Here is a 17,451-nt window from a genome sequence, read left to right on the forward strand (position 1 = left end):
TTTGCCATCAAAGGCCAGGTCCAGAACTTTATCCTGAACCTCCTTGGAAAACTTTGTGGCATGAAGCCAAGCCTGATGTGAAGCCAAGCATGAGGCCACGCCCAGCATGAGGCCCCGAGCCGAGGTGTCGACATGATGCGCCGCAGCCTCAAGCATATCCTGCGCCAGAACTCTGGCATCTGACAAGCCAGCCATAAAATCATCCAGCTTGTCCGCAGGAATGAACTCCTCAAATTCCGACAGACCTTTCCACATTTTCATATTCGCCCCCGCTAATATGAGCTCTGTGTTCGCCTGGCGCAACTGCAGGGCCGAATTCACAAAGATCTTCCTCCCCAAAGAGTCAAGCAGCTTGTCCTCTTTGGCCAGAACCTGAGCCGCCGCTGTAGACGACGCTGAAGCCGGTCTGGATTGTAGCATGGCGGCCGCCACCACTGTGGAGGAGGGGAGCGGGCAAGACGCTAAGGCTACCTCCTCCAAAGTATGAAGCCTATAACGAGCGTCAATCTTTTTGTTAACGTGCAGTCCAGAGTGTGGTTTATCCCAGACCTTGCTGACCCCGGCCAAAACTTCCTTCTGGAAGAACAAGCCGGTGCGCTCCTGAGGAGACAAGGTTAACGCCCCAGAAAGCACTCCTTCTTGCGCAGGAGGTGTGTCACGTCTCCCATAACACATCCCCGATCATGTTCAACCAGAAACCAATGCAGCCCCCGCCCATCTGGTTCCACACTCACTCCCTGCCGAGTACCTTGCGATTCCCGCACTCGCCCACGCAGGTTATGGCAACGACTCACTGGGTTGGGGAGAAATACGGTTGGAAGAACCTTGCGCCCATTTTTGCACTGGCAATTGCCATGGCGTTTAACATATGGACGGCGCTTCCATACGAGTGCACCAAGAACCGCGTGTCATGTGACCAAGCGTCCATTACTGGTGCTGCCAACATCACGAATCACGTGACACGGCTTTTACGCTCCCCGTGATAAACGTCATGTGACCACCTGATACAGATAAAAGGAAGGGGGAAACACGGAAGCAGCGCTTCTCAGCTGCTTGTTTCAAGTACCGTCGGCGCTCGGTTATTTTGGAATACTAAAGTTACTACGATCTCGGAACGTTATTACGGATTGCCTTGCCTTTTTCCTCTTGAATTACAGCTGCACTTTGGTGTTCAACCATTGCTGCTGTTACTACGAACTCAGGAATCAACCTCATTGACCTTTTTGTTGCTACGGATTCCCGACCTAGGATCTGTTTCTCCAGACTGCCTTAGGATCATCCTGTGTACTGCATCCTTGGCTCAGGTGTCTTTCTTGATTCCACCAGAGTGCTGCCAAGACCCTGCTAGTCTGCCATTGACCCCTCCTGTTCTCCCTACCTTCAAGTCATTGTTGTCATTTTTTTTTTATTGTTTAGTTTATTACAAACTTTTTAACAAAATTTCAGATTTTCCATGATTAGCTTTTCCTATACAACCTTCTACAGACTTCATTTCATGACCTCCTCAGCTCTAATTTTTTGGAAAATGTTGTCCAGAAAGTTCACTACAGAGCAAGTTAGGTGCACCGAGCTCCCACTCAGAATTCGAGCCCACAAGTCCTCCATATTTCCTGTTTTTGGAGCGTATTTGCTCATATGTAGTGAGCGCATATCTTTAAGAGCTGTACATTCCATTAGTAAATGCTTTGTGCTTTCTTCATTTATTTTACAATATCTACATATATTGTCTGCTGTGTCTTCCATATGTCGCATATATAGCATTTGTTTTGATTTGTAGGCATTTATGCACAAATGAAAGAAACCATCTCAGTGATGTCTCGAGGGAAATTGCTACAAATATTTCGGCATGCTATCCAGTTTGTTCATTGACATTCCGAGATTTAGAGCTGTCGGCAGATTTTCATATTTAGACACGTTTTGGAGCCATGACCATTCTTTAAGTTTTTTTTCGCAATTTGTGGTAGCATCAATAATGTGTCCATTGTAATATTTGCTTCAACCATTATTGCTTTCACCTTTTGAGACCATATCTGGAGCAGATCCGAATTGCCGCAATTGTGTTGTGAGGCGAAATTTTGAATCCTGGTTCTGGGACTGGCATGGTCATTTTCCGCAGTAATAGTAGTGATTTCCATGGGACAATGGTATAGAGTCCATCTAATGCTAACTCATGCCTTATTAATATCATCGAGATGTATGTTGGCAATCTCGGAACCCGTCTCCAAAACATCCCTTCAAGCTGGCTCCAGATCTTACAGTCGATGTTCCACCCAGCTTCTGCTCCGAATACGATTGCAGGGATCACTTTCTGCAGATAAAACGTGCGTGTCGGGATCATAGAGAATTTGCCATAAAGTGACTGTATTCGTGCTCCTTGTAGGGCTAAGGTCCGCATTCGTTGGCAAAGTTCCTGGACCCAGCTACATTCATGTATTGAGGTGTTATCTTTATCCCTAGATAGCGGATTTCCTCTACCATCTCAATCTCTTTGTCGTATATTCGCCACTTGAAGTTCTTATTTTTTATTCCTTTAGTGGTTCCGAACTTCATGATTTTAGTTTTCCCAACATTTATTACTAGGTCGTTATTGTCCATGTAGTTTTGGAGTTCATGGAGAAGTCGTTGTAACCCGATCTGTGTTTGGTCGACCAGGACCAGGTCATCGGCATAGATTACACAACTTATTGCGGATCCATTGATCTGTGGAGCAAAGCATTTTGCCTTTGCTAGGGCAGTTGGTACATCGGCGATGAATAGTTTGAATAACGTTGCTGCCAGTGGATACCCTGGTTTTACCTCTTTGTCTGTTGCGATCGGGTCTGAGAGATCCCCTTGTTCATTTATCCGGATCCTCACCGTGGTGTTTGCATGTAATGCTTTTATTGGGGTTAACAGTGATTTTGGACAGTTATGCTTTTCCAATTTCATCCAGAATTTTTTGCGGTTTATTGTATCAAATGCTTGTTGCATGTCGATAAATGCAAAAAACAGGTTTGATTTTTTCTTTATTGCCTCCAATTTCAGGATATTTACAATTGCCAGGTTCAACTCCGTCCCGACTCCTTTAGTAAAGCCAGACTGTCTTATGTCTACCATTTCTGCCCTGGTTGCCCAAGATGATAGTTTTTTTCTGAAGGGACGTGGCGAACACCTTGCCAATCGTGTCCAAAAGGTAAATCGGGCGATAGTTGGCAGGGTCAGCCCGATTGCCCTTTTTATAGATCGGCACAATTATTGCCTCTGACCATGAAGGCGGAAGAGATTGTTGGTCTGCGATCACAGAAAACAGGATTTCCATAAATTCGGACCACTCATGTTTGTTTTCTTTTAACATCACATTCGTGATACCATCGGGACCTGCGGCTCTCGAGTTTTTTAGTTTTCCAATAGCATTTTCAATTGTTTCTTTAGACTGACAGACATCCCATTTTGAGATTTCTTATGCCGGCTGTATCTCTTTTTGCAGGGTTTGCGTTGAAAATACCTTTTGGAAGTGTTGTGCCATTCTCCTTCAACAACTCCATTTTCAAGTCTCTTCGAGTGATTTTCGTGACCTTTATCCAGGATTGACCAGCTCTCTCTTGTGTTGTTTGTTTTTATTATTATCCCCAACATTTTCTCTCCGCGTTCTTGGTCTCGTTGGAATTTAAAGGCTTTTAGCCAGTTCCGGTATTTCTGTTTTCTTAATTTAATTCTTCGTTGTTCTTCAGCTGTTCCGAACCGATTTTTCAATTCGCCTATATCCTTCTTAAGTTGTTTCTTTTCTTGGATAATTTTTTTACTCCAGATGTGACGATGAATACGAATTGTTTTTCCACTATGTTTAGTTTTTTCACATTTGCATGGTAGTAATTTCGAGTAATTCGTTGGATCGCTCAGCTCATTATCAGCTGTTAGTAGGGCTGAAGTCAATTTCTTAATTTGGTTTGCTTTTAGTCTGAGCCTGTTTCTTCCACTGTTTATTTCCAGGACTTGGATCATTTTTGTGAATGTGATTCGGCGTTTTAAAGGCCATGACAAGATCAGCAGGTCATGGTCACTGTTTTCGGTCGACACGATCTTCAGATTTTTAATTGTAGACCATAAATTTTGAGACGCCCAAATATAGTCCAAAGTCTTTTTCAGGCCCATATTGTGCCAGGTGTAATTAGGCGGACTGTTGCCACTTACGTTTCCATTAATCATTACACAGTTACGTGCTTCTATTTCATTGTCCCATTTTTTTCTTCGCGAGCAGTTTGGTAGCTTGCTGTTTGAGTGGTCAGAGAATAACTCTTTATCTGTGTCGAACCAAGTAATTTTCATGTCGCCGCAGATGATTATCGATAAATCTAGATGACTTCTTTGATTTTTATCGATTATCGAGGTGACAAAATTTGTAGTAGATATTTTCAACGGGCTCCAATAGACATTAATTAGAAGCAAGTATTGGAATTTATTGTCATGTGCAATAGACTGTTGTAAGAGAGTTGATTGTACATGACTATTAGGGTTGTTGTCTTCAATGACTTCTCATGTTGTCCCAATCTTCACCAGAGTTAATAGACCGGAAAAAGGTCTTACTTGTGTGTTTTTTACAGCTGGGTTTATTAAGGTCAAGTAGCCATCCTTTGAGGGAGGAGATCGCATCCATGTCTCCTGTAAACAGATGGCGAAGTTATTTGTCAAATCAACTGGGAAATCGTTATACAGATGGCTGAATCCGCGGGTATTCCACAATATCAAAGTCGAATCACCCTCCTGTCCAATTTCAGATAGCTAATTCTTGTTCGGCTTGTTTTTTCCAATTCCGATTTGCAGGCGCTGGGATGACTCAGCTGTCAAATGTTTTCTTATCTCATCTCGACGTTGTTCTAAGGATTTCCTACTAGTAAATTTTTCTCTGCTTTCCGAATCAAGAAAGTTTGTCGCTTGCTCATATTCAGCAGATTCGAAGCCCAGACATAGTAGTTCATCTTTTGCACCCATCATGGTTTTCCGTACAGCCTGAGAGTTTATGTGCAGTAGCACCCGATGGACTCTGTCTTCAGACATGTACTCCACTATTGCAATTTCTTCGGACCTGATGGTTCTTTGGGCTGGCACTGAGTGCAGCAGCCTCATGATATTACCTCTATTCAAGTTGACATCCATGTCATCTGGGAGCACGTTTTCAATTCTCACTTTGTGTGTAATTGTGCTCGGACCATTTTTAGTAGTCTCTACTGATAGTCTTTTTTCCAATTGCTGTGCCGCTGTATGTTTTGGGTTCAATTTTATTAGGGAATCTCGCTTGGCATGATCATTAAGTATCGGTCTCTTTCTTGTCACCTTCAAAGATTCAGCAACTCCTGACTCTCGGTCTTGCTTCGTCTCCTTCCCCTGTTTCATTGTAGGTGGCTTAAACAGGTGCTGAGTTTTAGCCATTCTTTGAATACCACACGTTCGTTGGTCATCGATATCGTTGTTTGGTCCATGATGCAACTCCATGTTTTGATCCTCCTCGTCGTCATTGGTGTAGGTGGATAAATTACACAGGCCTATTGCGTTCATCTCTGAATGAGTTGAATTCTTAACCGAGTCGAGTCTCATTCTCTTCTTTGGATTTCCAGTGCACAATTTTGTGGTTCCACTTACAGGTATTAAAGACCGCTCTTTGTGCGTATCTTTCATTGTTTCATCATTTTTTGTCTTCCTTGAAAAAAATGAAGTTTTAGGAGGTGTCGTCAAATTTCTTATGAATTTTTTTTGCAATTCTTGACTGATTTGTCAATCTCCGTGTATGTTTGGACTTCATTGATTTTTTTCTGCAGTCGCTTGTCACTGCTTGCGGTTTTGATAACATTTCCTTCAAGGAAATATTCGCCGCAAATCCACTGAATATCCCATAGGATTCCTTAGTGGCGGCTACTGCCACACCCGAGACTGATGCCTGTGCACCACGATTTCCCTCCTCGTCCTCCATATTCCTGCAGTCCAACCCAGCTTGCTTACTTCTTTCACTTTCGGGCCTTTTCTTCTTTGAGGTGCCCTCATCTACGCCGGTGGAGTTAGGCTTTTCCGGGGCCTTTTTTTCCCCCGTGTTTGATATACTTTCAGCCTGAGTATTTTCCTCTGCCACGATTGAGGGTGCCATTGCGCCACTGGGTGTTGTTAAGTCAATAACAATTGAATTACTACCACATTGTGTTCCAACATGCTTTCCCCCTGTTACAGCACTAAAGCATGATCGTAGGTGTGGCGCTTTGTTTTCATGGAATTGTTTTAATAACTCAGCAATTGTCTCCATTAGGAGTGATTTTTCCTTATTTTCTTTCAGAATTGTGTCATGCAATCTATTAATGTGTTCAGAGTGCTGGACAGATTCTGCTTCCAATCGTGAGTGCCAAGCCGAACTTGTAGTTTCCATTATATTTATTTTTTCCATTATATGTCCAAGAACCGCTCCATTGTTTTGTGTCGCCTCATTCAATGTGTCATACAGCTTTATAAATGGAATAAGTGCCAGCGAAGTTGCAGCCAACACGTTGTTGTGTATTTGAATGGCTGCTGCCATAGACAAATTTCATTTGTTTTTGTCGATATCTTTTGTTGATTCACAATTTAGATTTTCGTTTGTGGAGTTTTCCGATTCGGGTGGGTCATTAATGGATGAGTTAATCGGTGCCTGTGTTTTTCGTTCACACTCTCCCATCAAAAGCGCAGGCTTCGGCGTTGAACAGCTAGTCGGGATCTTCCCACAATGACGAATCTCGCCATCCCGGCGACGAAAGGTCTCTGTTCCACATCCTCGATGGCCTGCATCACTTCCTTGCAGAGACGGCTGTGTGAATCCGCAGTTTGTCCCCGCTATAGGGTACTTTTCCTTTTGCGTCGTTTGTTGATTTGAATTTGTTGCAAGTATTGCTTGTGTTGTTACTTGTGTTCCTGTATTTTGATTGTTTAGAGACCAATTTTGTCTTCCGTTATTTACTTTATTGAAGCTGTCAGATAACTTTCCTTTCATTAATTCAAAATCTGCTTTCAGTCTTTCTGTCAAGCGGGCTTCACGGCCTGCTAAGTCGAGCCCCAGATTCGACATGGATGGTCTTTTTTTCTCGTGCTGTTGACTCACAAGCTGTAAGATGATGGTTGTAATACCAGTGCCAGCAGGGCTTATAGCTATTAGATTACACAAGGTTCCTATCGCATCATTTCCTCTTATGTTTTCATTAATGTCTGGGTCTTTTCTCGTCTCTAGTATATTGTTTACATTTGCCTGTTGGGTACTATCTCTTTGAGTCTCTAGCAGGGAATTTTTGAGATCAGCATTTTTTGTTGGAAACGTTAATTTTAGTGAGTTAGATTGGAAGAATCTATTAGGGACCTCAATTTCCAAGAGCTCCGTGTCAGTAACATCAAAAGGTGATTGAAAGACACCTGCATTCACTTCAATCACATCAGGCACCTTAGCACTTTCAGAACATGAATCTGTCAATTTTAGAGTCTTATCACATTCTTTGATATGACATTTGTTGCTTACAACCGCCGCTACAGCGGCGGCATGTTGTCCATTTGAGTTTCTATTTACTTTAGCAACTATGATTTCATTTGTCTCAAGTCCTGGCAACATAGCTGTCATAGCTGTCATACCTCCTTTCTCTGCAAGTAGCTGCCATTGTGATATTTTATCAGATACAAGTTTTTGCAAGGACGGGCATATGGCAGAAGCATATGCAGATTCTGCTTCCGCAGTGTTCCGCTCTTTTGACCAGTCATACCCCCTCAAATCACATGATGGTGCTACTTCTTCAGAGTCCGTTAAGAGGCTCTTATCGCAACCATGGTCGACCTGACATTTTAATGCTTGTTTTAGTTTTAAACGGGTCAATGGGCCATTCTCAGCCATGGATCCCGCTTACCTGTGTCTACTAAGGACTGCAGCACTCTTTTACTCCACTCACAGACTCCGTGCACCTTTCGCGCTGCTCTTGATTTTATACAGGTAGATTTTGCTTGCTTTCTTGAGGAACTTAGGTAGTTGCGCTGTCAGCTTCCTCCTGCATTCACCTCGCGTGATTTGGGTGCCCTTAAAAGGGATCAAAGAGATGATTTCTCCGCAGTCTCCCCAATACGAGTTGGGCACCACCAGCGCCCAACAGCCGGCGCTCAATGCTGCGAGGGTGAACGTGGGTGCGTTTTGGCTGCTGTTGTGGTCACGTGACACTTCACGTGAGCTCCAAGTGGCGCCGCCCCCTCCAGGGAACGAAGTGACGAGCAGCGGGAGTTCAAAGTGAAAAAAGGGCTGAGATTCGCCTTACAGCCTCCAAGCTCAGGTTTCCCAAAAGGTGAAATGTTCTGTCCAAAGAATTGTTGTCATCACACATAGGTAAGCCCTTTAGATATTCACTGTTTCACTGCATCATTGTTCATTGCTGCTGTATCATAACAATTCATTGCCTTCCAGTGGTCAAGGGGTCCTTCCGGTGTTCCTGGTTCGTGACTGACAGCACTCTACACCTCTGGCCTCAAAGATTGCAGGGGTAGTGATTTTAGGTCCTACCCATGTGGTACTTGGGGACGGAGGTAACATTAATCTACACGACCATCAAGCTCAGAACAAGGTGCCTCAGGCACTGGAACATCCAGAAGAGCCATGTCCAGTAACTGGTCATGGAATGCCCTGACAGAGCAGAGCTGGTCATCGCCATTGCGGGTCATCCAATGCGTCCGGATCGACCTGCGTCACATCTGGCTCCGCTGAAGACTTGTCTATTGGAGACAAGAGAGGCAGGGGCGGAAGGGCTGGAGGTGGGCCAACCGGTAGAGGTGGAGGTGGAACAGCTGCCGGAACAACCGGTGCTACGACAGGACCGTCAGCACAGGATTTGGCACTGGAGGGCAGATTTCCTTAAAAGGACCTCTGAAGTACTCCTTCATGGGGTCAGAGTGCATGAGCTTCTGAAATTTTCCCGAAAAAGGCATCCTGCGCTGAAGGCTTAGACACTGGGGCGGACGGTGGCCTCTCATGCGAGAAGTCGCTCCAGGGCCGCAAGGGAGAGGCCTGCCAAGAAGGGCCCTCTACAGCCGGATTAACATAGAACAATGGCGCAGATGCCGCAGGAAGCGAGACCGTGTGCGGTAATGGCATCCGAGCGTTCCAGTGATAGACTGGATGAAACGGCACACAAGGAAACCGATGTTCACCTGAAAAAATGCTCCCAACGCAGATGGCGTAGGTGTAAGGGAAGAGTCCAAAATGGCTGCCGTAGTTCATGCGGGAACGGGCGCCATTTTGTCAGCACCTGACAAGAACTGCATCACATGTGTGAGTGAGGCAGGGGTCTCCACAGACGGGTCAGGGGGCTTGCCTTTAGCCTTGACACAAGGAACCTCGGCAGAGCCGGTAATGTGTGGCCTAGGAGGTTTCTGAGACATACTATCAAACAAATTAGCCTCTAAAAGAGGAACCTCGGCCACGCCGGTAACAGAGGAATTACGGTCAGCGACCTCACTCTGTGCCCCCCTGACAGAACCGGTACCACCACCAGGGCGGGAACGATGAGAAATCCACCTCACCGACAAGACCTTAACAGGTCTCTCAGTTCTGTCAGTCACCTTAGCCTCAGACAGAGGAACCTCGGACCTCAAGTCCGGTAACAGCTCCCTCATGAGGGGCCTCAAACCTTTGTTCGGTACAGAAAGCCTCTACCGAGGGCTCAGGGCACACCCCAGTGTCTGTATGGGAAGCTCCAGACAAGTAGACCTCGAAGCAAGCTCCGGTACCCCCAGCCTCAGTATAAATGGGCCGTTGAATAGCCCCCACAGGAGGGGACTCGGATTGCAATCTAGTGTAGGCCGGCCCCTCACGGAGACCCTCGGAGAAAACTCTGGTACCTTTTTTAGGCCTGAAAGGCACCTCAGGGGAAACCCCGGTAACAGCTTTTGAAGTCCCTCCCGGACCGGGAAGACCCCCGGAAGGAGTCCCCCCAGCCGGCGTGCCCTAAAAACTAAAGGCCTTACCGGGCAGCTCTTCTTCTTGTCGATGAAACTCTGAAAATGCGGGGGAGGTACGCGCTGAAACACCTCCTCCCACCGCTCCAGACAACGTTGAAGTGCCCGGACCGAAAGGGATTCGCAGCAGAAGCACGAGTCCCACCGGTGATCCGACCCAAACACTCTAAACAAAGAGGATGGGGATCCACCCTAGCGAAGCGTCGCTCGCAAGAAGAACAAGAAGGAAATTCTAACCGAACCGGCCTAGACGTAAGCGACCGCTAAACCGGAGCAGGAGAGAAGGACACTGGAAGGAAAAAATCTTCTGAAGATGCAAGTGCGTCCAGTCCCGAACATGCAGAGAAAAGGACTGATGGGCAATGCAGTGGGTGGAGCTAAGGAGGGCGGGGTTATGGCCTTTTGCGGTACCCCGTGTAAAAAGAGAGGAAGGACACATTTTTTAAAATATTTTATGCTTTTTAAAAAGTGCTCTGGTCCCGTCTCACAGGACGGAGGAATGTCCCATAAGTATGGAGGAAAGGGGATGGGACGTAGGATTATTTATAACACAGCTGAAATAGACAGAGGTGTTTTAACGCACATGTAGCCAAACTCTACTAATTAATCATTCATTCCCCTTGTTTTTTTTTTTTTTAAATTAGTTTTGGTTGAGTCTCACCTAGACCAACGTGACTTTATGCAGCAAAGTACACTCCAATTGCCTATGACCTTATTGGTGCAAGGTTTACTGAATCTTTAAAGCCATCCAAAACAATATTAAGTGCCTTAATATAATGAGACAGCACTATGATGTACAAGTAGAAGATAGCAGGAGCAGAAAAACCAAAGTTAGGTCACACAAATAGTAGCACAGCAGTAAATGTCGCCTTCACAATAACTCTCCACCCAGATTTCAATAGGAAAATAACAGGATATGCGCTGGGCTGTGAAATTACAGCGCTATAGCAAGCATGTAAATTACTACAGAAGGAGCAAACTCTAAATTAAGTATCAAGGGTGGTGGGGACAATAATAAAAATCACCTTCACAAAGTCCCTCTGCCAGTTTCTTAATAAAGGTTTGACAAAGTGAAGGGATTAACTAGAGTACCCACACTCTGCATGCAATCCTATAAAGACACCAAATTAGCAAACTTAGAGAGTGCGAAGGATAAAAGATTGTGTTGCACTGTCCTTTTAGGATCGACTCAGCTCTAGATGCTGGGTTACAAACCACTTTGTTAGAGTTCTCAAAGGTACGTGCCTTAATTTATCAAAGGCGCAATCCGTGAAAGAGCTTTGCCAAAAAAAGGTGTAGGAGAAATAGATCAGAGTTCAAACACGTAACCAGTTAGTCCCATGGACTCTGTCAGGCTGTGAACGTGGCTTGTTGGGTTCACACTCCTGCACACACTCCCGTGCCAATGCTAAAAGGAAGGAAAAAAGGCAAAAAAGCTGAAAGGTCAAAAAGTGAAATCCAATGGCAGACCTGATACACACACCCGGGCTGTGGCTGGCTGTGGACGCAACGTCTGGTGCCCACACTCCTGCGCACCTGTTGCGAAGCCCTTAGCAGGTGAAATGTTATATACCACCATAAGAATACTCCTTTTGAAAGCAGGAGAGGAGGTGAGGGATAGTTTTGGAAGTAAATTACTGTGGGTCAGCCGGAGTGGCAAATAGATTCTCAATTGTTTAATTACCGACGAACACTCTAGGAAGGTAAGCCGAGGGGGACAGCTGAAGCACCAGTGCTAGACCCACCAAGACTACCAAGACTGCCTCTCGGAGCCTCTCCGCGGACTCGTAGGGATTTTGTTGGTAACTCCACCTCCACACAATTACCAGTGAAAAAAGACTGCCAAACAGAGTATCCTGCCAAGACTGCCTCTCAGAGCCTCTCCGCTGCGCTCTTGCATGTCAAATAATTGCCATGGCCTAAATCCTAAGACAAAGTTTCTTCTGTTTTCTGTCACAATGATGTTGAAGGCATTTAAAAAAAATCTTTAACAACCGTGGTTAAACTGTTGAATTGTTTCATCCAAATTCTCTAAATTAAACACTCTTGGGATCATAGCGGACTCTTCTTTGTCTTTGGTAACACAGATCAGCAGCTTAGTGAGCTCCGTCTGCCATCTTATCCTCAGACAATTGTGATCACACCGATCTGGAACACAAAGCTCCAACATCGCTTGTGCCATTATAAGGTCTAAAATGTACCATTGTAATGTGCTATATGCGACTCCATTAAATATGCAATACAGCATCTACAGATCCTACAAAATTCAGCTACACATATAGTGGCTAAAACTCTCCGGCGTGATCATGTTGCCCCTATTTTTAAGAAACTACACTGGCTACCTTGTAAGCACTAGAATGGAGTTTAAAGTTCACATTTGTTTACAAAATCCTTTTTGGCCCGGCCTTGTATTTGAAACACTTCTTCTGGCATACATATTTTCAACCACAATGTTCTACATCAAGGGTAAGTGTTCCTAGATTCGAAAGTAGCACGGATTTTGGAAGCTCCAGCACACTAGTAGGAGCAAAACTATGGAAATCTGGAAATTCCAAATCTTCTCTATTTTAGAACGAGGATATAAACTAATGTATTCATTAAATGTTTTGAAGACTCATTTTGCTGGATTTTCTTAAGCCAATTTTCCCCGGTCCTATAATTTGCCAAAAGACTAGAATAAAAGGACCCAAGGTGGAAGAGGCACCCAACAGGACTGGCAAGAGCAAATAATCAATATACTCTGCTCCTTTTGAGACCTAAGTAGCAGAGGATGTAGCTGCTGGGCACCTTGCTTACAGTAGAAGCGAGTGTCACAAGTGCTACATCACCACTAGAATGGAGAGCACCTGCTTTATTGTTATGAAGCTGAACTCTTGGGTACTGCATACAGTGAAGGGTTTTCTCATTGAATTTGCCAGGACAGTGATGCTGTTTCGATATTTTTTGCTTGCCCACCTTGGGGGCCTGTGGGTCGATGAGTCAGCTTTGTTCCTCAAAGAAGAAACAAAAAGGCATGTTATCTATCGGAGCTGTTAAGGAACACACAAAACAGTAGAAGCAGGATTCTTCAAAGCTTGAGAACACTCTAATAATGAAATGCAACATTACAAAGTAGGATAATAAGCATTTCTTGGACAAAAGATTACGCCTAAATTATGGCAAAATGCGCATTACCTTTCTCACATGAACTGCCACGAAAAACGCCAATAACATGTACACGATGTGCCAGATACATGTTTCTACATCTGTTGGAGTCCATTATTGTGTATGGAGATGCACTGATGCAGGATACCTCTGGATGCACATAACCCTGGATGCACAAACACACTGATGACTAGGGCACACACTATGCTGCACTTGGGGGCAAAACCAATTGATAATACAAGCAAAAATGTTATGAGAGGAAGCGAGGGAATGGGTGAAAGGAGTTTAAGATTGGAGAGCATACTACCCCACAGTGCAATAGCTGCTACTTTGATTGTTTCAACTACTCTACCTTCTTTGCAGTTATCTGAATACATTAGTCAGTTAGGTGCTAAAGACACATCCAAACCAGCATAAGAGGACACATCTCACAGCCTCCATTGAAAAATCAACTAGAATTAACAGTCAGATGAAGTTGCTCATACCTGATGTAAGCAGGCGGTCATTGTTCTGGTCCTGTCCAGGCAGGTTAAAAACATACTTGACTGTCAAGATATTTTGTGCAATGACCCCAATGCATTTGAAATGTGTAAGAAAGATTACATTACATGCATGTACACACACACACACAAAACCTTACAATGTCACTGCCTCCCAATCACAAAGGGTCTTAGTCCCAAGCCGCTTTGCATCAATAATCGAGCTGAGCCTACTATGGAGTAGGGCAGTAATTCCTCTACTTCCTTAAACCGTAGACCCCACTCAGTCAGGAAAGCACCTCTGCAGAGTTACTAATCAAAAAGAAACCCAAATCCTTACTACAGTATTGGAGGAACAGTCTTCTTCCAAGGTGATGTAATACTCGACTCCCCACACCCCCATCGAACTACAGCACTACAAACTATGTTGTTTCTAAAATGATTACAGAATTGGTCAATTAATACATTATTCTTCTATCAATGGTATTCTTAAATCAGCAGCAAATCAGTAGATGTTACAGCGATTAAAGCAAATAGGTTGGCCTGCTTTTTGCATACTCTAGAATAGCATAGCAGCCATATCTTTGAAGGAATACAGAAGGACAAACCACTTGTTTCTATATTCTGAATCCTATATGAAAAAAGAAACACATGCAATATGTTTGTGTGAGTGCTTGTGATGATGGTTTTAACATAATTAAAATGTACTTTCGTTTTTGTGATACCATGTTTGGGAAAAGGTTTTCTAATTAGAACACATAATCTGGTATTTAAATAAAAGTCGGGGTGTTATTTTCGGAGCCATAGAAATGTGAGGTATTGGAGGAATAGCTCTCAACTATAAGGTTTGGGATTATTCAATAAAAACATATTTTGATGACTTATTCATTATAACTATTATGGATTACCTTTAAGAATTAGAAATAGCCATGTCTTTGTGGTCAATGACATTTTATATTGATTGACCCTTATTTGGGGTCTCTTTTACACAAATAATGTCTAGCCCCGCGAGATCTAGAGTGCAAAATGACTGGAAGACTGAAGAGTCTTCCTCGTGAGGACAACATCAGAAAAGGTGGGAGGGACATCAGAAAAGGTGGGGGGGGACATCATTTTGGTCTCGAAAGATGTGGCTGCAGTGTGTGTGGGAGTGTGGACGTGTAGCACTTCCTCCTCTTGTATACTCACAATAAAACAGGACCAGGGGAAGCAGATTAAACCTCTACTGTTGTGGGAAACCATAATAGTTTTTTTTCCTCTAAAAAAAAGACAAGTGGCCTCATTACGAGGTAGGAGGTAAGGGATTACTGGCACTGGTAAGGGTGCCGGTAATCCCTTACCTCCATATTCCGAGGTCCCTTAGCGGGTCCCTTCCTTAACGCCTGGTCTGACCAGGTGTTAAGGACGGGACCCGCTAAGGGACTTAAGAGCTAATAATGGTACCGCAAATTGCAGTACTGTTATTAGCTCCTTCACGAATCACCAATGAGCCCTGTGGGGGCTCAAATGGGAATGGTTCTCAGAATGGGGACGTACCGGGTCCTCCAAGGTTGGAATGACCCGGTAAGTACCCATTCCGAGAACCCAGACCCGGTATGCGGTAAGGGGGTAGCCATGGTGCTAATAGCACCATGGCTACCTCCTACCTCGTAATGAGGCCCAAGGTGTTGGTACTTGCGTGAATGTCTATACGTTAAGCTGTCGCAATTCTTATTAGAGAAGTGGGAATGTAAAGAGGCCACAACAGGTCTGGGCACTGCCTACCTGAGACCCCAAAGAGGAACACATGCAAAGGAATGAACCGATAGGTAATTCAGATTGTTTTATTGCTGGTTGGATATATATGCCACTCATTAACATTAGCAGTGATTTGTTCACTATTTACATTGATTAGCTATGTGATACTGTTTATAGAAACAATGGTAATCAAGGAATCTGAAATTAAACCATATTACTTGAAATTAAATCCTCTACATAACATGGCACAGGTTTAATCAGGATACATAACAGCAGGGAAAACATTACATTACAAGGCCACCAAACAACAACATTTGTGCTCCAGGTACTTGTCAGTGGAACACATTGTTTGAAGTCAAATTGATCACCCAATCCTCTGCTGCAGTTTCACATACTCTTGGATAGAGTATACAAAAAGGCTGTGTTCTACACCCAACATAGAAGCATGTACAATTGGGCTTCCTGTATGCACAAACTTAAACAGCAATCCAATGACCCAGTTACATGAAATGGCATAAGAATACATTATTATGGACTTTAGGAGAAAATCAACACCAGACCCTATGGGGACTACCAGTTAGAGACTGAGGAATACTGTACTGATTTAGACATAGAAAACCTTTGAGCTTTTAGTTAAAACCCTTGTTACATCCCCATGCATGTTTTGCTACTAGCAATGGTTTTTGTGGCACAATCTTAAACAATGATACGTTCAGGAGTATAGTGGACAGCACACATAAGCAGTGAACAATGTATGGTATAAACACCCAAGCTAGACAAACTGTGTAATGTGCTACTTTTTGAGTAAATTCAGCATCTGAGTCTGCATTTCCTCTGCAAAACTCCTGCCTCTCCATCACCTGAAGAGGCTTAATCTCCGACAGATACCTTGGACGGAGGGCAATTATCAGTTGGTATAGAGCTTTTGGTCAGTCTATAAGGCTTTATACCAGGTACTTTGATTTAAAAGCAGAGTAAGACTAACTTCCCCAAAGTCTATTGAATATGATGTTGTGAGCTGTACTTACCCAGGGACAATGCGCCTGTTAGTTTTTTAGTATTGCTGTTTAAGTGAACCTATTTACAAATAAAAATTGTAGGTATTAAGAACAACACTTTTGCAAAATAAAGAATTTCTATGCCCGCTGTCTAGTTTGAGACGATAAGACTAGGGTGTAAATGTACTTTCATTAGGAGGTCATCCCCACATTCGCTGGCTGCCTTCTGCTCTAAGGCATCACGCCAGTATTCACCTAAGGTAGTCCCAAAGCACACCGATTAAGCACTTTACATGGATGGTTTGGTAGATGGCGTAGAGTGCTTACTCAATTTAAAATAGGATTGATTTGCAATATATACATTTTCTGCCATAGAGGAACAATTGCAAATGTGTTTCTGTGTTCCGTTTTTGTTGTCATATTTACACCTGGTTCGATTGCTATTTTATGTCGAATCATCTGTACAGTTGCTACTTTGTTTGTGCAGATAACTTCTATGAATGCCTGGGTCCTGCCTAGTACGTTTTGTATGAAGAAACATGCTTTAAAGCCGCCCCCCACACACTCGTTTAGGACAGATTTGCTCAAAATAATATTTGAAAAACCTCTTCTTTAGGATTTTCAACAAACGACCACAAACTGAAACAGCTGCACTGGGAGATCAACATTGAGATATGTTCCACATACATAACCCAATAAATATCGGGTAAAAACACTACAGTGGGTATAGAGATTGAAAGGAGTATGCTGTGAGCACTACGGCAATCGCAATACATTGTATTTTTATATTTTTGCACGTGCCTTGGAAATTAGCTCAGACAATTAATCTCTTGCCTCAGACATGAGGCCAGCCTAAAGTTAGCAAGTTTAAACCCCGAAAGTGTAGACTCCAGTCCTTCATTTCTTTATTCTGCAGTCAATAAACTGAGTACCATTACATTTGGTAATAATAATGCTTATAAATCTAGCACTTGAAAGTAGTAAAAACTTGCTCAACTTATTAATATTACAACTAAAATAAGCTGGAGGGTCGAACAGGCCCTCTCAGTACAAGTTATTTATAAGTGCCCTATGCAATAAAGCATCAATGATAAAAAAGAGTTGGTTGGCAAATTTGAGAA

The 17,451-nt window shown here is 43.6% G+C and overlaps 1 protein-coding gene across 2 annotated transcripts in view; it reads right to left on the reverse strand.

The window, feature by feature from the left end:
- Nucleotides 1-17,451, reverse strand: part of SNX9 (sorting nexin 9) — a 1,580,311-nt gene that overhangs the window by 1,065,197 nt on the left and 497,663 nt on the right. The gene's annotated exons all lie outside the window — the stretch shown is intronic.

Source organism: Ambystoma mexicanum, chromosome 4q, assembly GCF_040938575.1.
Source record: "Ambystoma mexicanum isolate Mex_15411 chromosome 4q, UKY_AmexF1_1, whole genome shotgun sequence".
NCBI lineage: Eukaryota > Metazoa > Chordata > Amphibia > Caudata > Ambystomatidae > Ambystoma > Ambystoma mexicanum.